The sequence below is a fragment of the Callorhinus ursinus genome, unplaced genomic scaffold, assembly GCF_003265705.2.
Source record: "Callorhinus ursinus isolate GAN/ISIS: 27379988/994484 unplaced genomic scaffold, GSC_fseal_2.0 scaffold11, whole genome shotgun sequence".
Lineage (NCBI taxonomy): Eukaryota > Metazoa > Chordata > Mammalia > Carnivora > Otariidae > Callorhinus > Callorhinus ursinus.
This window is the reverse complement of record NW_027397073.1, coordinates 14,405,619-14,425,758: the sequence shown is the minus strand read 5'-3', so window position 1 is coordinate 14,425,758 and position 20,140 is coordinate 14,405,619. Positions and strand designations below refer to the sequence as shown.

Genomic DNA, 20,140 nt, shown 5'->3' with positions numbered 1-20,140 from the left:
AAATGCATGACGGAGAAAGGGGATCCTTTCTACACTGTTGGTGGGAATGCAAGCTGATGCAGCCACTCTGGAAAACAACATGGAGGTTCCTCAAAAAGTTGAAAATAGAGCTACCCTATGACCCAGCAATTGCACTACTGGGTATTAACCCCAAAGATACAAATGTAGTGATCTGAAGGGGCACCTGCACCCCAATGTTTATAGCAGCAATGTCTACAATAGCCAAACTATGGAAAGAGCCTAGATGTCCATCAACAGATGAATGGATAAAGATGTAGTATATATATACTATGGAATATTATGCAGCCATCAAAAAAAATGAAATCTTGCTATTTGCAGTGACATGGATGGAACTAGAGGGTATTATGCTAAGCGAAATAAGTCAGTTAGAGAAAGAATTATCATATGATCTCATGATATGAGGAATTTGAGAAGGCAGAGGATCATAGGAGAAGGGAAGGAAAAATGAAACAAGACAAAACCAGAAAGGGAGACAAACAATAAGAGACTCAACCTCAGGAAACAAACCGAGGGTTGCTGGAGTGGAGAGGGGTGGGAGGGATGGGGTGGCTGGGTGACGGACACTGGGGAGAGTATGTGCTATGGTGAGCTCTGTGAATTGTGTAAGGCTGATGAATCAAAGACCTGTACCCCTGAAACAAATAATACATTATATGTTAAATAAATAAACAAACAAACAAATAAAGGAAATGCATGATCCTGCACTGAATTCTAGGACAGCAGGAAACAGGAAATAGCCTTTAAGGACTTTGTTGGGGCAGTTGATGAGATTTAATATGGAATACAGATTATATTACATCGCTATTGTATTTCCTGAATTTTATCATTGTACTATGGTTATGAAAGACAATGTCTTTGCTCCAAGGGAAAAACATACTTATTTATGGGTAAGCAGCTACATCTCCAATTTGCTCTCCTATGGTTTGGAAAGTGCTATCTTTACATAAATATATGGGTCAAATATATATGCAGCCAATAATCTGTATTTGTGAATTTGCCTACTCATTAAATTTATTTATAACCCTAAAATCAACACAGTGCTTTAGTGATCATTCACAGACAGAGACAAAGCAGTACAAAATTTGAGTCTCTTGACTTGCATGTTCCCAGCTGAGGAAGAAAACAGACACACTCGGCCTTCTTTCAGCTCTAATCTTGTAAACAAATGTCCTTTTTACGGTCTATTTAGTGGCACATTTTTTTGCATTTTTGTGTGTTTAGTGATTTTGATATTTAAAAAGACCTTCCACTGCAGGGCAGAAGTGCTGTCTAGTGTTCCTAAGCTCAAGAAAGCTGTAATGTGCCTTCCAGAAAAATACATACATTAAATAAGCTTCCTTCAGGCATGAGTGGTAGTGCTGTTGGTTGAAGGTTCAGTATTAATGAATCAACATTGTCAATTATGTTATCTTGTTAATAAATCAAGTGTTTTAAATAATACTATTTATAATTTATATACTAAATAAGGTATCTTTAAACAAAAACACACATAAAAGTTATGTATTAATCACTTGATTAAAAAAAAAAAAAAAGCTTGTGACCTGAGACTCACAGGAACCTAATCCCATATTTCCTCTAGGAGCAATGGTTCTGGATTCACTCACTCAGTGTTCACAGTGACTTTACAGAACATGACTACTACAAATTACAGCAATTTCCTATACATAAATGATAGATAGATAGATGTAAATATAGATACATAATTGGCTATATATCTACATATAGATTTAGAACAAACAGAACAAAAAGTAACAGTTGCTGCTGAATCTGGGGTAAAAGTATATGGAATTCCTCTTACTATTCTTGCAACTTTTCTGCAAGTGTAAAATGTTATCAAAATAAAAATTTCCCAAAATGCCTAAGAGATGATAAATTATTACAAGATGCTCTTCTCTACAAGACATATTAATGGGTTTCTCTCTGCCTAGAAATCTGAAATCATATGAGAATGCAGTCTTCTGTGTGGTATTTTGGACAATTAGAGAGAGAGAGACTGCTTTAATAAAATCCAGGCATTAGCAGATATATGTTGTTCACACAGTAAAGATGAAGTAACTAAAAGACACAAAAGAGAAGCAATGACTTTTTTAGGAGCTCATGGAATGTGCAGTCTGAACAAGACATAGTAAGTAGCAGCATAGAAAATGACATTGGCCAAGAGACTATGGTTCTGTTAAGGACCTATCAAAAAAAAAGGGGGGAAGGAGGGAATAAAGTCACAGGATAAAGGCCCAGGTCCTCAGGAAATGATGACAGCCAGTCTGGGGTTCTCTTTAAAGTACACATCAAATTAGCCTTTCCCTATTGAAGTAAACTGGCTTAGGTTGGAGAAGTTCTATTTTGCCAAAAGGGGCTCTCTTCACCCATTCCTCCTTTCATTCCTGGGTGGCAACCATTAAAGTACTGATCACAAATAGTCTGCGGATTTTACTTTTAATTAAAATATGTCCCTTATATTATGGAGCCATTAGCTCCGGATCTTAGATTCTACCACTCATTTCTAATATTAATGGATATGGGCTCTTAGCACTTTGCGTAATAATTTTAAGATTCATCTTTCTCAAAATGAAATACCTATCCTTAAAAAACTTAGTTTTATAGTTGCACACATATATGTATATAGTTTCTATCATGCCAAACATCTGACTTTAAAAAACTGAAACCCAAAACTGTTGTTGCTTTCAATGTTTTTATTCATTGTTTTCACTTTAACTGATTATTTTAATAGATATAGCTCAGATAATTTCATACACATTGATTTTCCCAACCAAGTTTTGGAGAAAAAAATAATAAAGAAAAATAATAAAAAATTAATAAAGTAAGTCATTCAGCTTATCCATTTAAATGAAAAGATAACGATTTTCTCGAGACCATAGTGTTAATATTGCAACTAAATGAAAGACATAGGACTTAGGACTCGACTCTGCTCAACAAATGTTTTATTAACACTTACTACGTACTGGAAGGCCCCTGTCTTCAAGGAGCTCACACAACATACACACGTATACACACAATTATACATCTAATCGTGACCAATTATATCCTAGCTGGCAAAGACTGTAGTGAATATTGGGGGAAAAAAAACAATCTACTGATCACCTATAAGACACTAACCTCTGATAGCTCACTTCATCTTTATAAAAACCTCATGATGTCATATTTTACAGATATGTTTAGAGATTCAGAGATGTGAAATCACCTGCTCATGGTAGGCAGCAGAGCTGAGATTCAAAGCTCTTCCTACTTCCAATACCTGTTTATATCTTTATTCTTTTTTAAAGATATGCCATTAAATTACAGATAAAGGAGTGATTCATTCCACCTTGATGACTCAAAGAAGGTTTTCAAAAAGAAGTGGCATAGAGTCTGTCTTTAAAAACTATTGTCATGATCAGGCTCCCGGTAAGGTAAATGACTACGGGATGTTAGATCTGCATTCCTGAAGAAGAACCAACCTGCCAGTGTGAATCTGGTGGACTGTGGATAATTTGAAGTTGATTTGGAGGCTCTAGCTCTAATGATGCCATTCATTAAATACGAACCCCAAAATGAAAACAAGTTTGTAGCACGTTAACACATTGAAGTGAGTAACTCATAACCAATTATTATATCGAGACATTATCTTTATCTGACTTTAAGGGTAAGAGAGATATTAATTGGGCAGAAGAGGAAAATATGAAAATTATGCTTTTATAGGCTGAAATATGTGTAAACCCTTGGGATTATTTGAAAACTCTATAATGAAATGCTTTATATATAAAGGTGAAAATATTATTTTTCAACAACACAATTCTTTTTAGCTAAAACTGTTTAGTTTTTGTTTGTTCATTTTTTCCTACTGCAGGCTGGGGAAGACTGTCAGCAATTAATTAATGTCTTTTTTTAAATTCTTTTATTGTTATGTTAATCACCATATATTACATCATTAGTTTTTGATGTAGTGTTCCATGATTCATTGTTTGTGCATAATACCCAGTGCTCCATGCAGAATGTGCCCTCTTTAATACCCATAACCAGGCTAACCAATCCCCCTACCCTCCTCCCCTCTAGAACCCTCAGTTTGTTTTTCAGAGTCCATCATCTCTCATGATTCGTCTCCCCCTCCAACTTACTCCCCTTCATTCTTCCCCTCCTGCTATCTTCTTCTTTTACTTTTTTCTTGACATATGTTCCATTGTTTCAGAATAACAATTCTGTGATTCAAGAGTCTTGCACAATTCACAGCGCTCACCATAGCACATACCCTCCCCAATGTCTATCACCCAGCCACCCCATCCCTCCCACCCCCCACCACTCCAGAAACCCTCAGTTTGTTTCCTGAGATGAAGAATTCCTCATATCAGTGAGGTCATATGATACATGTCTTTCTCTGCTTGACTTATTTCACTCAGCATAACACCCTCCAGTTCCATCCACGTCACTGCAAATGGCAAGATCTCATTCCTTTTGACGGCTGCATAATATTCCATTGTGTATATATACCACCTCTTCTTTATCCATTCCTCTGTCGATGGACATCTTGGCTCTTTCCACAGTTTGGCTATTATGGACATTGCTGCCATAAACATTGGGGTGCACGTACCCCATCAGATCCCTACATTTGTATCTTTGGGATAAATACCCAGTAGTGCAATTGCTGGATCCTATGGTAGCTCTATTTTCAACTGTTTGAGGAACCCCCATACTGTTTTCCAGAGGGGTCGCACCAGCTTGCATTCCCACCAACAGTGTAGGAGGGTTCCCCTTTCTCCTCATCCCCGCCAACATCTGTCATTTCCTGACTTCTTAATTTTAGCCATTCTGACTGGTGTGAGGTGGTATCTCATCAAGGTTTTGATTTGGATTTCCCTGATGCCGAGCGATGTTGAGCACTTTTTCATGTGTCTGTTGGCCATTTGGATGTCTTCTTTGGACAAATGTCTGTTCATGTCTTCTGCCCATTTCTTGATTGGATAATTTGTTCTTTGGGTGTTGAGTTTGATAAGTTCTTTATACATTTTGGATACTAGCCCTTTATCTGATATGTCATTTGCAAATATTTTCTCCCATTCTGTCGGTTGTCTTTTGGTTTTGGGGACTGTTTCTTTTGCTGTGCAAAAGCTTTTTATCTTGATGAAATCCCAATAGTTCATTTTTGCCCTTGCTTCCCTTGCCTTTGGCAATGTTTCTAGGAAGAAGTTGCTGCAGCTGAGGTCGAAGAGGTTGCTACCTGTGTTCTCCTTTAGGATTTTGATGGACTCCTGTCTCACATTTAGGTCTTTCAACCATTTGGAGTCTATTTTTGTGTGTGGTGTAAGGAAATGGTCCAGTTTCATTCTTCTGCATTGGCTGTCCAATTTTCCCAACACCATTTGTTGAAGAGACTGTCTTTTTGCCATTGGACATTCTTTCCTGCTTTGTCAAAGATAAGTTGACCATAGAGTTGAGGGTCCATTTCTGGGCTCTCGATTCTGTTCCATTGATCTATGTGTCTGTTTTTATGCCAGTACCATACTGTCTTGATGATGACAGCTTTGTAACAGAACTGGAAGTCAGGAATTGTGATGCCGCCAGCTTTGCTTTTCTTTTTCAACATTCCTCTGGCTATTCGGGGTCTCTTCTGGTTCCATACAAATTTTAGGATTATTTATTCCATTTCTTTGAAAAAAGCGGATGGTACTTTGATGGGGATTGCAATGAATGTGTAGATTGCCCTAGGTAGCATTGACATCTTCACAATGTTGGTTCTCCCAATCCATGAGCATGGAACGTTTTTCCATTTCTTTGTGTCTTCTTCAATTTCTTTCATGAGTATTTTAGAGTTTTCTGAGTACAGATCCTTTGCCTCTTTGGTTAGATTTATTCCTAGGTATCTTATGGTTTTGGGTGCAATTGTAAATGGGATCGACTCCTTGATTTCTCTCTCTTCTGTCTTGTTGTTGGTGTATAGGAATGCCACTGATTTCTGTGCATTGATTTTATATCCTGCTACTTGACTGAATTCCTGTATGAGTTCTAGCAGTTTTGGGGTGGAGTCTCCTGGGTTTTCCACATACAGTATCATATCATCTGCAAAGAGTGAGAGTTTGACTTCCTCTTTGCCGATTTGGATGCCTTTGATTTCTTTTTGTCGTCTGATTGCTGTGGCTAGGACTTCTGATACTATGTTGAATAGCAGTGGTGAGAGTGGACATCCCTGCCACGTTCCTGACCTTAGGGGAAAAGCTCTCAGCTTTTCCCCATGCAGAATGATATTCGCTGTAGGTTTTTCATAGATGGCTTTTAGGATATTGAGGTATGTCCCCTCTATCCCTATACTCTGAAGAGTTTTGATCAAAAAAGGACGGGGTACTTTGTCAAATGCTTTTTTCTGCAACTATTGAGAGGATCATATGGTTCTTGTTCTTTCTTTTGTTAATGTATTGTATCACATTGATTGATTTGTGGATGTTGAACCATCCTTGCAGCCCAGGGATAAATCCCACTTGGTCGTGCTGAATAATCCTTTTAATGTACTGTTGGATCCTACTGGCTAGTATTTTGGTGAGAATTTTTGCATCCATGTTCATCAAGGATATTGGTCTGTAATTCTCCTTTTTGATGGGGTCTTTGTCTGGTTTTGGGATCAAGGTAATGGTGGCCTCATAAAATGAGTTTGGAAGTTTTCCTTCCATTTCTATTTTTTGGAACAGTTTCAGGAGAATAGGTATTAATTCTTCTTTAAATGTCTGATAGAATTCCCCTGGGAAGCCATCTGGCCCTGGGCTTTTGTTTCTTGGGAGATTTTGGATGACTGCTTCAATTTCCTTAGTGGCTACAGGTCTGTTCAGGTTTTCTATTTCTTCCTGGTTCAATTTTGGTAGTTGATACATCTCTAGGAATGCACCCATTTCTTCCAGGTTATCTAATTTGCTGGCATAGAGTTGCTCATAAGATGTTCTTACAATTGTTTGTATTTCTCTGGTGTTGGTTGTGATCTCTCCTCTTTCATTCATGATTTTGTGGATTTGGGTCATTTCTCTTTTCTTTTTGATAAGTCTGGCCAGGGATTCATCAATCTTGTTAATTCTTTCAAAGAACAAGCTCCTAGTTTCGTTGATCTGTTCTACTGTTCTTTTGGTTTCTAGTTCATTGACTTCTGCTCTGATCTTTATTATTTCTCTTCTCCTGCTGGGTTTAGGCTTTATTTGCTGTTCTTTCTCCAGCTCCTTTAGGTGTAGGGTTAGGTTGTGTATTTGAGACCTTTCTTGTTTCTTGAGAAAGGCTTGTATTGCTATATACTATCCTCTCAGGACTGCCTTTGCTGCATCCCAAAGATTTTGAACAGTTGTGTTTTCATTTTCATTGGTTTCCATGAATTTTTTTAATTCTTCTTTAATTTCCTGGTTGACTCATTAATTCTTTAGTAGTATGCTCTTTAGCCTCCATGTATTTGAGTTCTTTCCGACTTTCCTCTTGTGATTGAGTTCTAGTTTCAAAGCATTGTGGTCTGAAAACATGCAGGGAATAATCCCAATCTTTTGGTACCGGTTGAGAACTGATTTGTGACCCAGGATGTGATCAATTCTGGAGAATGTTCCATGGCCACTAGAGAAGAATGTGTATTCCGTTGCTTTGGGATGGAATGTTCTGAATATGTCTGTGAAGTCCATTTGGTCCAGTGTGTCATTTAAAGTCTTTATTTCCTTGTTGATCTTTTGCTTAGATGATCTGTTCATTTCAGTGAGGGGGGTGTTAAAGTCCCCCAGGATTATTGTATTGTTGTCAATGTGTTTCTTTGCTTTTGTTATTAATTGCCTTATATAATTGGCTGCTCCCATGTTCGGGGCATAGATATTTACAGTTGTTAGATCTTCTTGTTGGACAGACCCTTTAAGTAGGATATAGTGTCCTTCCTCATCTCTTATTACAGTCTTTGGTTTAAAATCTAATTTGTCTGATATAAGGATTGCCACCCCAGCTTTCTTTTGGTGTCCATTAGCATGGTAGATGATTTTCCACCCCCTCACTTTCAATCCGGGGGTGTCTTTGGGTCTAAATTGAGTCTCTTGCAGACAGCATATTGAGGGGTCTTGTTTTTGAATCCAATCTGATAGCCTGTGTCTTTTGATTGGGGCATTTAGCCCATTTACATTCAGGGTAACTACTGAAAGGTATGAATTTAGTGCCATTGTATTGCCTGGAAGGTGACTGTTACTGTATATTGTCTGTGTTCCTTTCTGATCTATGCTGCTTTTAGGCTCTCTCTTTGCTTAGAGGACACCTTTCAATATTTCTTGGAGGGCTGGTTTTGTGTTTGCAAATTCCTTTAGTTTTTGTTTGTCCTGGAAGCTTTTTATCTCTCTTTCTATTTTCAACGACAGCCTAGCTGGATATAGTGTTCTTGACTGCATATTTTTCTCATTTAGTGCTCTGAAGATATCTTGCCAGTCCTTTCTGGCCTTCCAGGTCTCTGTGGATAGGTCTGTTGCCAATCTAATATTTCTACCATTGTAGGTTACATATCTCTTCTCCCGAGCTGCTTTCAGGCTTTTCTGTTTGTCTCTGAGACTCGTAAGTTTTACTATTAGATGTCGGGGTGTTGACCTATTTTTATTGATTTTGAGAGGGGTTCTCTGTGTCTCCTGGATTTTGATGCCTGTTTCCTTCCTCACATTAGGGAAGTTCTCTGCTATTATTTGCTCCAATATACCTTCTGCCCCTCTCTCTCTTTCTTCTTCTTCTGCGATCCCAATTATTCTAATGTTGTTTCGTCTTATCGTATCGCTTATCTCTTGAATTCTGACCTCGTGATCCTGTAGTTGTTTCTCTCTCTTTTTCTCAGCCTCTTTATTTTCCATCATTTGGTCTTCTATATCATTGATCCTCTCTTCTGCCTCATTTATCCTAGCAGTTAGTGCCCCCATTTTGGATTGCACCTCATCAATAGCCTTTTTGATTTCAACTTGGTTAGATTTTAGTTCTTTTATTTCTCCAGAAAGGGTTTCTCTAATAACTTCCACGCTTTTTTCAAACCCAGCTAGTATCTTTAAAGTCATGATTCTGAACTCTAGGTCCGACATCGTACTAATGTCCGTATTGAGTAGGTCCCTGGCTGACGGTACTACCTCTTGTTCTTTTTGCTGAGGTGATTTTTTTCGTCTTGTCATTTTGTCCAGAGGAGAACAGATGAATGAGAGAACAAAATGCTAACAGGTTAACAACGTCCCCAGGAAATATACTCTATACCAATCAGAAAAGACCTGAAACCAGGGGAAAAGAAAGGGAAAGAAAGAAAAAAAGATAGAGAAAAAAAAAGAAAAAAAGATAAAAACAAAAACAACAATATAAAAAAAAAGCAGAATATGATCAAACATGATCAGGCTAGTGCATAGATCAGTGCCACATGCTAGATTTTGGGTGTATTTTGGTCTGTTAGAAAAAAGTGCCTCCTAAAATTTTAAAGGAAGAAAGACATATATGTACAAAATAAGGGTTGATACAATGAAGGGATGGAAGATGACTGTAAAGATGAAAATTATAAAAGATTTTATAAAAGGAATTGATTAGATAAGTTGTTTGAAAAAAGAAAGAAGATTTAAAAAAAAAGAAAGAATAAGGGGAGAGAATGTGATCAGGCAGGAGACTAGAACAAAGCCATACTCTAGTGATTTAGGGTATATTTTGATCTGTTAGGAGAAACTGTATGTCAACATTTTAAAGAGAGAACAACTTATATATATATGCCAAAAATAAGGGTAACTACTATGAAGGGATAAAATATGACTCTAAAAATGAAAAATAAAAAATGTGTTTTTTTAAAAAAGGGATTGATAAGATGTTGGTTGAAAAAGGGAAAAAGAAAAATTAAAGAAAAACAGTCAACAAAAATTAACTTTGATGAACTAATGAATCATGGTAAAAAAAGCCATGAATTCTATGTGCAGTATTCCCCTAGCGCTGGAGTTCTCCCGTTCTCCTTGATCGGTAAACTTGGTCTTGGCTTGCTGGCTGTTTGTGCTGATCTTCTGGGGGAGGGGCCTGTTGCCGTGGTTCCCAAATGTCTTTGCCGGAGGCGGAATTGCCCCGCCCTTGTGAGTCTGGGCTAAGCAAGCTGCTCGGGTTTGCTCTCAGGAGCTTTTGTTCCCTGCAAGCTCTCGGTACAGCTTTGGAGGACCAGGGCGAAAATGGTGGCCTCCCAATCTCCACCCGGAGGAGCTGAGAACTCGGGGCCCCGCTCCTCAGTGCGCCCCCAGAGAAAAGCAGTCACTCCCATGTCCCTGGTCTCCGGCCGCACTCCGTGCTCACCCGGCCTGTGACTGAGCGTTTCTATGTCTGGCACCCGACCCCGTGTGGAGTCTCCAAACCCAGCAGATCCCTGCGGTGCGCTCCTGCGCCACTCCTCCTGGGGGAGCAAGGGGAGTCTCCCCGGATCCTCCGCTTGTTGGGTCCCTGCTGGAGGAGCAGTGGCCCGACTGGGCCGCGGATCACAGTTTATGGCAACCCCGAGCTGAGATCCCGCGCCTCGGCTCCGTCTCTGCAGCCAGCTTCCCCGCTCCGATACCTGAGAGCTCTGCTGCACTCAGGCACCCCCGGTCTTTCTGTGACCCCGAGGGTCCTAAGACCACACTGTCCCGCGAGGGTTCCACCCCCCGCTTAGCCACTGGAGCGACGTCCCTCAGCGGAGCCATCTTCTAAAGTTCCGATTTTGTGCTCCGCGGCTCTATCACTTGCCAGAAGCGGCCGGCGGAGGCCCCCCTCCCCCGCCGTCTATCCTCCCGAATATCGCCTCGGATTCACTTCTCCGCGCGTCCTACCTTCCAGTAAGTGGTCGCTTCTCTGTTCAGAGAGTTGTTGCTACTCTCCTCTTCGATCTCCTGTTGAGTTCGTAGGTGTTCAGAATGGTTTGATCCGTATTCAGCTGAATTCCTGAGACCAGACAAAATCTAGGTCTCCTACTCCTCCGCCATCTTGCTCCGTCCCCTAATTAATGTCTTTTGAAGTTGTAGTCTTTCTGAACTGCAAGAAAATATAATGGGAAACATTTTGAGCCAAATAACACATTAATGTGCCCCTAGATTTCAAACCCATGATTGTTTAAGATGCCTGAAGTTGTCCCATGGGGGTGTTTAAATTCTTCTAGATGCTCCCAAAATAATCCTTTCTGACCCAAGTTAATTGTCAATCTTCGGAGGCTTGCTCTTGCCAAGGAGAGCTGGGGAGACATGGGAACAGAGACTCCCAACTGGGATTAATACACCAGCGTCTGTTAAGCTGGGATCCAATATCCCAGGTGTCTCTCCACCTCCTGTTGCTCTGACAAAGAACCAAGTGGGAGAAAATAGAAGAAAAAAAAAAAGAGAGAGAGAGAGATGAAACTTACTAAGGCAAAGGTAGTATAAAATTACTATTCTAAGTCAGTCTCATATTTTATTCAAAGTGTCATTCTTTAACCTAGAGAAGTAACAAGTAGGGTTTGGGAGTGGGGGAGATATGTTATTGCCTCTCCCCCAAAGACTAATCTTACATGATTAGGTGAAGAATCCCAAATATCTCTATTCTGTCTTCCTGAAGCCTCTACAGCCTCTTAAAGTAATAAATTTTGTGGCTTTTCTGTCCACAATATAAAACAGTACTTTCTTGTCATTCTCTAAAATTACTCTTCTGGGTTTCAAAAGATGCCTCTTAGATTTAATATTCCAAGAACTATGAAAGCCCGCATTCATCTGACACTTGGACTTCAGTTATATGATCATGCGAACTTTCAACCTACATCTATTCAGGTTTGACTCTTAATTATTTTGCTTTCAGTAATGACTCAATCATTTACCAGGTATGTGACCTTGGACTAGCTACAATGATTTGTCTGTGTCTCAGTTCCTTCATCTTTAAATATATCTTAATAGTATCTATCTTGAGAATATTACAAAAATTAAATTATTCAATGCATAGAAAGACTTTGGACTAATGCCTGATTTCTATAATAAGTTTTCAATAATTCTTAACTATTGTTTTCATTGTAGACATAGGCAATGTCTAGATTTTATTGTCTGAAGTTAATGATGCCTAACTCTAGGGTGAAGAAATAGAAGAATTGGGAGGAAATATGAAAAAAGTGCACTTGAAATATTATATCTAGCCAATAATAACAATAATACCATTTTATATTTACATAGTGCTTACCATTTATCAGGCACTGTTTAAAGAGTTTTACATATATTAAGTCATTTGGTTTTATAACTTTATAAGGTATATATATACTGCCATCATCATCACCATTTTACAGATGAGGAAACAGAGGTAGCAGTAACTTGCCCATTATCACACAGCTAGTAAGTGGCAGAACTAGGATTATCCCATGAGGTCTGGCGATAGATTCTACATAATTTTTTTTAAGATTTTATTTATTTGCCAGAGAGAGAGAGAGAGCACAAGCAGGGGGAGCTGCAGGCAGAGGGAGAAATAGGCTTCCCACTGAGCAAGGAGCCTGATGCAGGACTCAATCCCAAGACCCTGGGATCATGACCTGAGCTGAAGGCAGACGCTTAACCAACTGAGTCATCCAGGCATCCCTAGATTTTACATCTTTACCTATCATGTAATATTCTATCTCATAATGGTTGCTGAATAAGTGTTAGTTATTATTTTATTAGTCTTATTACAAATGTTGCTACTTCTGTTGTTGTTGACCCTCATCCTTTTAGAAAAATCCAGCTCAGGAGGACGACAGCTAAGAAAATTAGGCAGAGTATATCCTGCCAGAGCATCATGAGCATTGAAAGAGCAGGAAGCCAGGTCTCCCCGAACAGAGTCCCTGATGTTGGGAGGATTAGTTATGGACAGGAAATCCAACCTAGTTTAGCTCTGATTTTGATTGGGTGTATATATATTCACACACTCACTGGCAAACCGGTCAGGAGAATCCTAACTTTTCAGTAAATGGCTCTGAACCCTCAGGTAAAACTATAGAGAAATAAGATGGGGTTGGGGGAAAACACGCAAATATACAGATCAGGGCAGCAGAGAGTAGTTGAGTAGGAAACATCCATGGGGGGGAAAAAATGATACTTTTATGAATCCCAAAGATGGTCTAAACTATTTTAAAGAAGTGCATGAAATGTACTATTTAAACTGGATAAAGAGGTGGAATAGTGCAGAGGTCAGCAAACACAGCCTGATGCCTATTTTTGTACAGTTCCAGGAGCTAAGAATGATCTTTACGTTTTTGAACGGTTAAAAAAAAAAAAAGGAGGAATATAAGAATATGTTTTATAACACATGAAAATTATACAAAATTCAAATTTCAGTTTCCATAAATAACATTTTATTGGAACCCTGCCAACCCATTTGTTTATGTATTGTCTACATCTGCTTTCTCACTACAAAAGCAGAACTGAGTCATCCCCAGAGAGACCATATGGCCCACGGTCTAAATATTTCCTATCTGGTCCTTTACAGAAAAAAGGTTGTCGTCAACCACTGGCATAGTGCAATGGAAAATAACTTAGTTTCTGCCAAAAAATATTATTACTGTCACTATGAATAAAATACTGCTACTTTTCTCTTACCTCAGGTTTTCTCAGCTATAAAAAGAGAGAGTTGCCCTTGGTCACAGTGGTGATCAAGCTAACCCCTCAGGAATGCTGTAGTTGGCTAAGGAGCCGTTGTCAAAGTGCAGAAGAAAGAAGTCAACAGGGAAGACCTTTGCCCTTCCTATAATCACCCTTCTTCAACCGGAACCATGACTCTGGGATCTGATTTTCTAAAGAACATTTCTGAGAAACAAACTGCAGTACCAAAAATAAAAAACCAGATTTGACCACTCCTGAAAGGGCCTCCCAGGTTGTAGGTAGGCCTCATTCTGCCCTTTAGCTTTCCCGTCTTGACCTCATGCCCACAACAGAGGCAACTCTCTGGGTTTTCACTTGTCAAGTCCCGTCCTAGATCAGAGCAGGCAGGTTCACTTTCTTCAATATAAAATCTGTATGTTCATCAGTCAACATTTTGAAGCCCTTTCATTCACAGCTTTGGGTCTATACTACTTTGGGTAGAACCTTGTGCCTTGAAAATACTGAGAAGAAGCTGTTGTTTAGGTTACCTTAGGCTTTAAAATTTCTAAATGCATCAGTAAGAAACAGTGGATAGTCCTTTGAATCGAATGAAAGAGAAGAAAAGGGGACTAAACCACTGAAGTAGTCCCTGAATTTCAATCCTTTTATGCAAAAAAAGAAGTGAAAGATTCCATCAACAAAGCTGGGGCAGAGAAATGTATGCATGATACTGAATAACCATTTACCAACCCTTCCACCCCATTTTTTTTTTAACTTTGCATTGATCTTTTGATAGAACCATCAAGTGACTGGTTGTTTGCTTCAGTGACATAATAGCCTTCATAAATTCCATTTGTTTCTGGAGATTGTTATTAAAGAATGGAGCAACTTCCGGCTCTTTGTAGATGAGTATCCTCTTATTGGGTGAGAAAAGATACTGAGATACATTTTCTTCCTCCTCTTAGTGATTTTGCATTTAGGAACCCTAGTTATGTTATTTTTTAAACTTATTTCCACTTAGAGACCGCAAAAATGCAACTTTATGGTTCAAAGAGAAACGCTTAACATGGCTTATAAAATATGTATAGGACTTCTCCAACATCAAATAACTCTTCAAATACTACAGCTTGGTAGGCTAAGTGTAAATGAAATGGTAACATGCTCCAAACATACCTGAATTTAAAAATTAAAAGAGAAAAAGACTTCAGGCAAAATGTACCATGATCTTGAAAAGCCCTACTCATTTAGAAAGTTATTAGAAACATTTTGCTAAACATACAACAACTAGGACTTCTTGTCCCTTTGGAATTGTTCAGTGGGGGAAAAAGTCTGAACGTGAAGATAACACACAATATTCTTGATGCCATGGTTTTAAATTGAAATAGTCTGTTATGCTTCCTTTCTGATGCTCCCATGTGCTCTTAAACTCTGGCCATGGCAGAAGCAGCTGCATTGCACTGGGGTGTGAAATTATCCTTAAGCATATTTGGTGGAAGAGTTAAGTTTATTCATTGTCATCACAAAAGTAATTGCAAGGACAGTGAAGTAACTGAGCAGGCCTGGTGGTGTTTGGACAAAATAAGATTTCTGTTTCTCTCTGTGTAAATACATATTCTGCAACAGTATTTACAATAAAATCTTTTTATTGAAATTTTTTATCAAAGATGTAGAACATTAAGAGAATACAGAATATTCTTTCTTTTCTGAAGATTCTACTTATTTATTTGAGAGAGAGAGAAGGAGGGGGGGCAGAGAGAGGGAGAGAGAGTCTTACACAGACTCCCCGCTGAGTGCAGAAACACAGGGCTCCATCTCACAACCCTGAGATCATGACCTGAGCTGAAATCAAGAGTCAGATGCTTGACCAACTGAGCCACCCAGGCGCCCCTAGAATATTCTTTCAATTTCACTTTCTCTCTTCCTCCATCTCCCATTCCTTATTTCTAAAAATTGACCAGGGTGCTCCCATCTCACAAAGCTTTTCGGAGACCCCTCTTTTAAGCATTCTTCAGAGAATGGCATTATAGTCATTTGAATTGTGGCATAATTTAAAAGCAAATGGAAGTCAGCACGTAGACTGTAACAAATGGTTACGGAACTACCACCATAATTCCACCAAGAGGCAGAATTCAGTGGTCCACTGACAACAGTACAAGGTGGGGTTGACTAGGAGTTTAATACAGAAATTAAAACAATGGATTAGCCTCTTGAATAAAAATTTTCCGTATCTACAAAGCAAGAATAACTACACAGAAGTGAACTGATTCCTCTCAGAGAAGTGGAAAGCCTTTTCATCCCCCTTAGTGAGAGTTTTCTATTTAACAGCATGCTTAAAAAGCACAAGTAGGAGGGCCAAGGCTGAGGGAGAGGCCCCTTCATCCTGACCCAGTCTCAGGTTCCTGGTTTTCTTTTCTCACCTATGATAATTATACCTGCCCTGGTCCTCTAGATTTTAACTGGCTTTTATTTTGTGTTATATTTTTCTCTTGACACCTTTATTTAAATGTATGTAAATATATGCAAAGTGACTATTTCAAATATCTGTGCAAAGACTATGCACCCAACTGCCCCCCTCAACACACACACACACACACACACACACACACACACACACACACACACCTGAGTTAGAAATGTGATTAGTACCATTCTGGAGGAAAGAGACCCTGCAAGGTTAACCAACTTGCTTAAGTGGCCCAACCAGTGCTGACCAGTCTGACTTCAAAGCCTATATAATTTCTTCTAAAACAGCTCCTTTCTATCCGCTAGGTGATACGTTGAGGGCCTTCAGACTTCTCTATGATATTTTCAGCTTTTTTTAATAATAAAAACGTGGTGGACAACGTGTGTTCTCCATACACATCCAATAAATTTATGTATGGCATGTCACAGATCACCTGGATGAAAAAGTTAAGATGAAGCATTGCCACAGTTTTAGGATCCACATCACATTCCTTTACAGCTCCTTCTCTTCCTAGTAGCCAGATTTTTAAAAAGTAATCCTAAACAAAACCCTCCAATGATTTCCTACTGCCATTCCAAGAAAATCAAAATTCCTTGCCTCACTTCACGAGACTCCACATGATCTACTTTTCCAGCCTGGTCTTTCACCTCTTCCCCCCACCCCCCACTCTGCCCCCTCTCAGTAACTCCTGGAGGGGAGGCCCCTCTTCCGGATTTTTTTTTCTCCTATACCTATACAACACTCCAAACCACAGGACAGGTACTCACAAAACAAATACTTCCAAACGAATGAATGCTTACATTGCTAATTGTTGAGAGCTTCGAAAAAGAAAAAGAAAAACAACTAAAAACAGACCTAATAAGTAAATGATGTGATAAATCACGAAAAGGCCAAATCATGACATATTACACTAACGGAATGAATATTTTTCAGTTTAAATTTAAAAGGGTGAAAAAAGTGGGTCTTCCCACATAGTCACTCTGGTATGACATGTTGAAGAAAGATCCTGCCATAGTCACAATGCCAATATTGCTTTAATTTCTTCAAAATAGCATCATTAGTCACATTAAGTTAAAGTTGTTCATTTCAATTTGCTTTTATATTTTCATTTGAGTTCAACTTGATGCAGCAGTAGCATCTCCTGGGAACTTGCCAGAAATGCACATCCTCAGCCTCCAGCCCAGACCTACTGCACCCAAAAACTTAAGGTGGGACCCAACTAAGTGTATCCTAATAAGTCTCCACCACTCATGATTCCGATGCCCCCTAACCTTGACATCACTACAGGAGATACTGACTCAAATAATATTAAGACTCTGGCTATACAATAGAGAAATAGCTTCCCCCTGAAAAGGGCTTACTTTACAGTGGCTTTTTATTTTCGTTTATAAAATGTGCTTCCCTTTAATGTGCCATCGTATCTTTCTAGTTTTCTTCCTTCCTCCTGTTTTCTTCTTCATCTACTTAGGCTACAAAGGTCAATGCCAGTCAAACAGTCCAAATACTGTTTGGCTAAATAGGCTCTGTTCAGAAGATTCCAAATCAAGCAGTAAACTGGGTCGTCTAATTCAATCAAACACAAAAGTGAAAAATGAAGTCACTCATTCCACCTGTTTGTCTTGCTCCCGGCATAAGGAGAAAGGAAGCCTCACTTAGGATTCCATGTCAGGCAGTCATACTCCACACAACCATCTCAGAAACGAGGTCTGGAAAGTGCCCCACAAGCCACTGTGTGGTTTAGGAATCTGTATTTTGAGACTCATACTCCAGCTACCATGCTGCCACCTTTTTTATTAGTTATGCCCTCTAGAACTCTGAAGTCTGTAATTCTCATAGAACAGGCATCTTTAAAGCCAGGAAGCTTCCAAAGCGAATGAGTTGCATTAAACTTGCAAATATATTTATCTTGAATTAGTCTGGGGGAGAAATGGGAATGCAGTTTCCTCACGAAAGATCAGAAAAAGGCCAATTATCCATCTTCAAATTACCATTTAAAATAATAAATTGTTTCCCCACAACTTTCCTCCTTGGCCCCTGAGCATGTTTTCGTGTTGTCGCAAACAACAACGCAGAGGTTCTTCTCTAAAGAAAGACGCCACGCGATGCAACAAGCTCTCCAGGAGAACAGAATAATCGGTTGTTTATCTCAGAGGCTGGGTCCTTCAGCAGCGGGGGGGCTTGGCACCGAGGAATGCTTTTCACACCAGGTCTCCTGACAAAATTATCAGCTGGGAGAGGAAAGTGGCTCCTGTTGTGCGCTGAGTCACAACACAGCTAGAAGGCTGAAGCAGCCTCTCCAAGGAAGCTGCTTTTGTTGGGAAGTCATTGCAGAAGGGGAGGAAGTTGAAAAGAAGAAAGGAAAATTAGATCCGAAAGAAAGTGCATCCTGTCTTCCCCAGACACACTCATATTGTGTGGTATGTGTCCCTCTTCTCGGCTCTAACCTGTTTAACTATAAAAAGACCCTGTGTCCTCGAATTCCAAGGAGAATTTGTGAATCCGAGTGCTAGAAAGCAGCCCTCCAACTAATCTGTTTCTGAGCTGACAGCAGTTAGAAGAATCAGTGCTTATTTACTGAAACTGCTTAATGTGTTTATCTGTGTTAGGATCACTCTTTCCTTTCTCCGTCTCTAGGACAAGTTACCAGAAGCCATAAATTCATTTCAGGATTCATGAATTCAAAACTTATTATGAGTTCAAAAGGTTTCCTTTGAACGAAAATCTATAAGAAGTTCAATAATGGTGGAAAACCCATATTCTTTTCTAAGGAAAAAAAGTTGTAACAAACAAGATAATTGCTGGTGGTATTTGTCAGGGGATAAGATACAGTTCAAGGCTACCCTATGAGATATAAAAACAAATTAGTCACCCATGTCTTAAAGGGTTGAAATGGTAAATACACATTTTCACAGAAAAGAAAAATACCTGAAATTTCTGCCCTTTGATGGTTTATACATAAACTCAAGAAAGAATGTTTCCCAAGAATCCTAAAACCCGAAAACTCTGTTTTTGGTAGTTATTTTTTTTTAAGATTTTATTTATTTGACAGAGAGAGACACAGCGAGAGAGGGAACACAAGCAGGGGGAGTGGGAGACGGAGAAGCAGGCCTCCCACGGAGCAGGGAACCCGATGCGGGGCTCGATCCCAGGACCCTGGGACCATGACCCGAGCCAAAGGCAGATGCTTAACGACTGAGCCACCCAGGCACCCCCTGATTTTGGTAGTTATTTTAACATGACCAAACCAGAGTCATCCTCCAAAAGTACAAGTGGCATCATTCGCAGCATAGAAAAAGCATAGGCTTTGGGGCCAGCATAGCTCTAATGGTATCTTTGTTGTATGTGTTTGGGTAAGCACAATATCTCCCAGTATCTCTCTCTCTGATTGATTCAGCTGAAATTTACTTAGTTAAGTGCTTACTACAAGCCATTGCTAGGTTCTTGGCCAACAGAAAGGAACAGCGAGGAGGCTAGTACAGCTGGAGGTGAATGAATGAGTAAGGGGAGAGAAGGACAGAGAGCTAAGGCTGGGCCAGGCCATGTGGTAGTACCCTGACGCCATCATGCAGCTTTTATTCCTCCCTCGGAGGGATTCCATGAGAGGAGGAACAGAACCTCTCTGCCTGCTCTGAGGGGAAGGGAAACCAGTTAGGAGGCTGTTGAGATCTGTGGGTGAGTGATAATGTTGTCATGAATGTGGGCGAGTGGTCACTGGATATACTTTGTAGATAAGCCAGTATAATGTGCTGATGGATTCAATAATGAGCGTGAGAGAAAAAGAGAAGGCAGAGATAACTCCAAGATTTTTGGCCTGAGCAAGTGGAAAAATAAAGCAGTCGTTAACTGAGCCTATGAAAGGAGGAGGGTAGGGTGAGGGAAAAGATGAAATATCAGGAGTCCAGCTTCGACAGATTAAATTTAAAATGCCCGTTAGACATCTAAGTGGATCTGGTACGTAGAGATACAGGGAAAAGATGTCCAAGGACTAAGTCTAGTGGGACTCCATCATTAGAGATCAGAACAGGAGAAGATAGGAAAAAAAGAGAGAGAGAGAAAGAGAAGGAACAGCTGAAGAATATGAAAAAAAATTCAGAGAGTGTTTTTTGGAAATCAAGGAAGTTTTTCAAGAAGAGAATAATGTGGGGCG

General features: G+C 39.6%; 1 long non-coding RNA gene across 1 annotated transcript in view; it reads right to left on the bottom strand.

Annotated features, from left to right (window-relative positions):
* Positions 1-10,851: 10,851 nt before the first annotated feature.
* Positions 10,852-20,140, bottom strand: part of LOC112835296 (uncharacterized) — a 50,660-nt gene continuing 41,371 nt past the window's right edge. Inside the window, exon 3 of the long non-coding RNA XR_003211169.2 lies at positions 10,852-10,998. This is a non-coding gene — a long non-coding RNA (uncharacterized lncRNA). The remainder of the gene's footprint in view (positions 10,999-20,140) is intronic.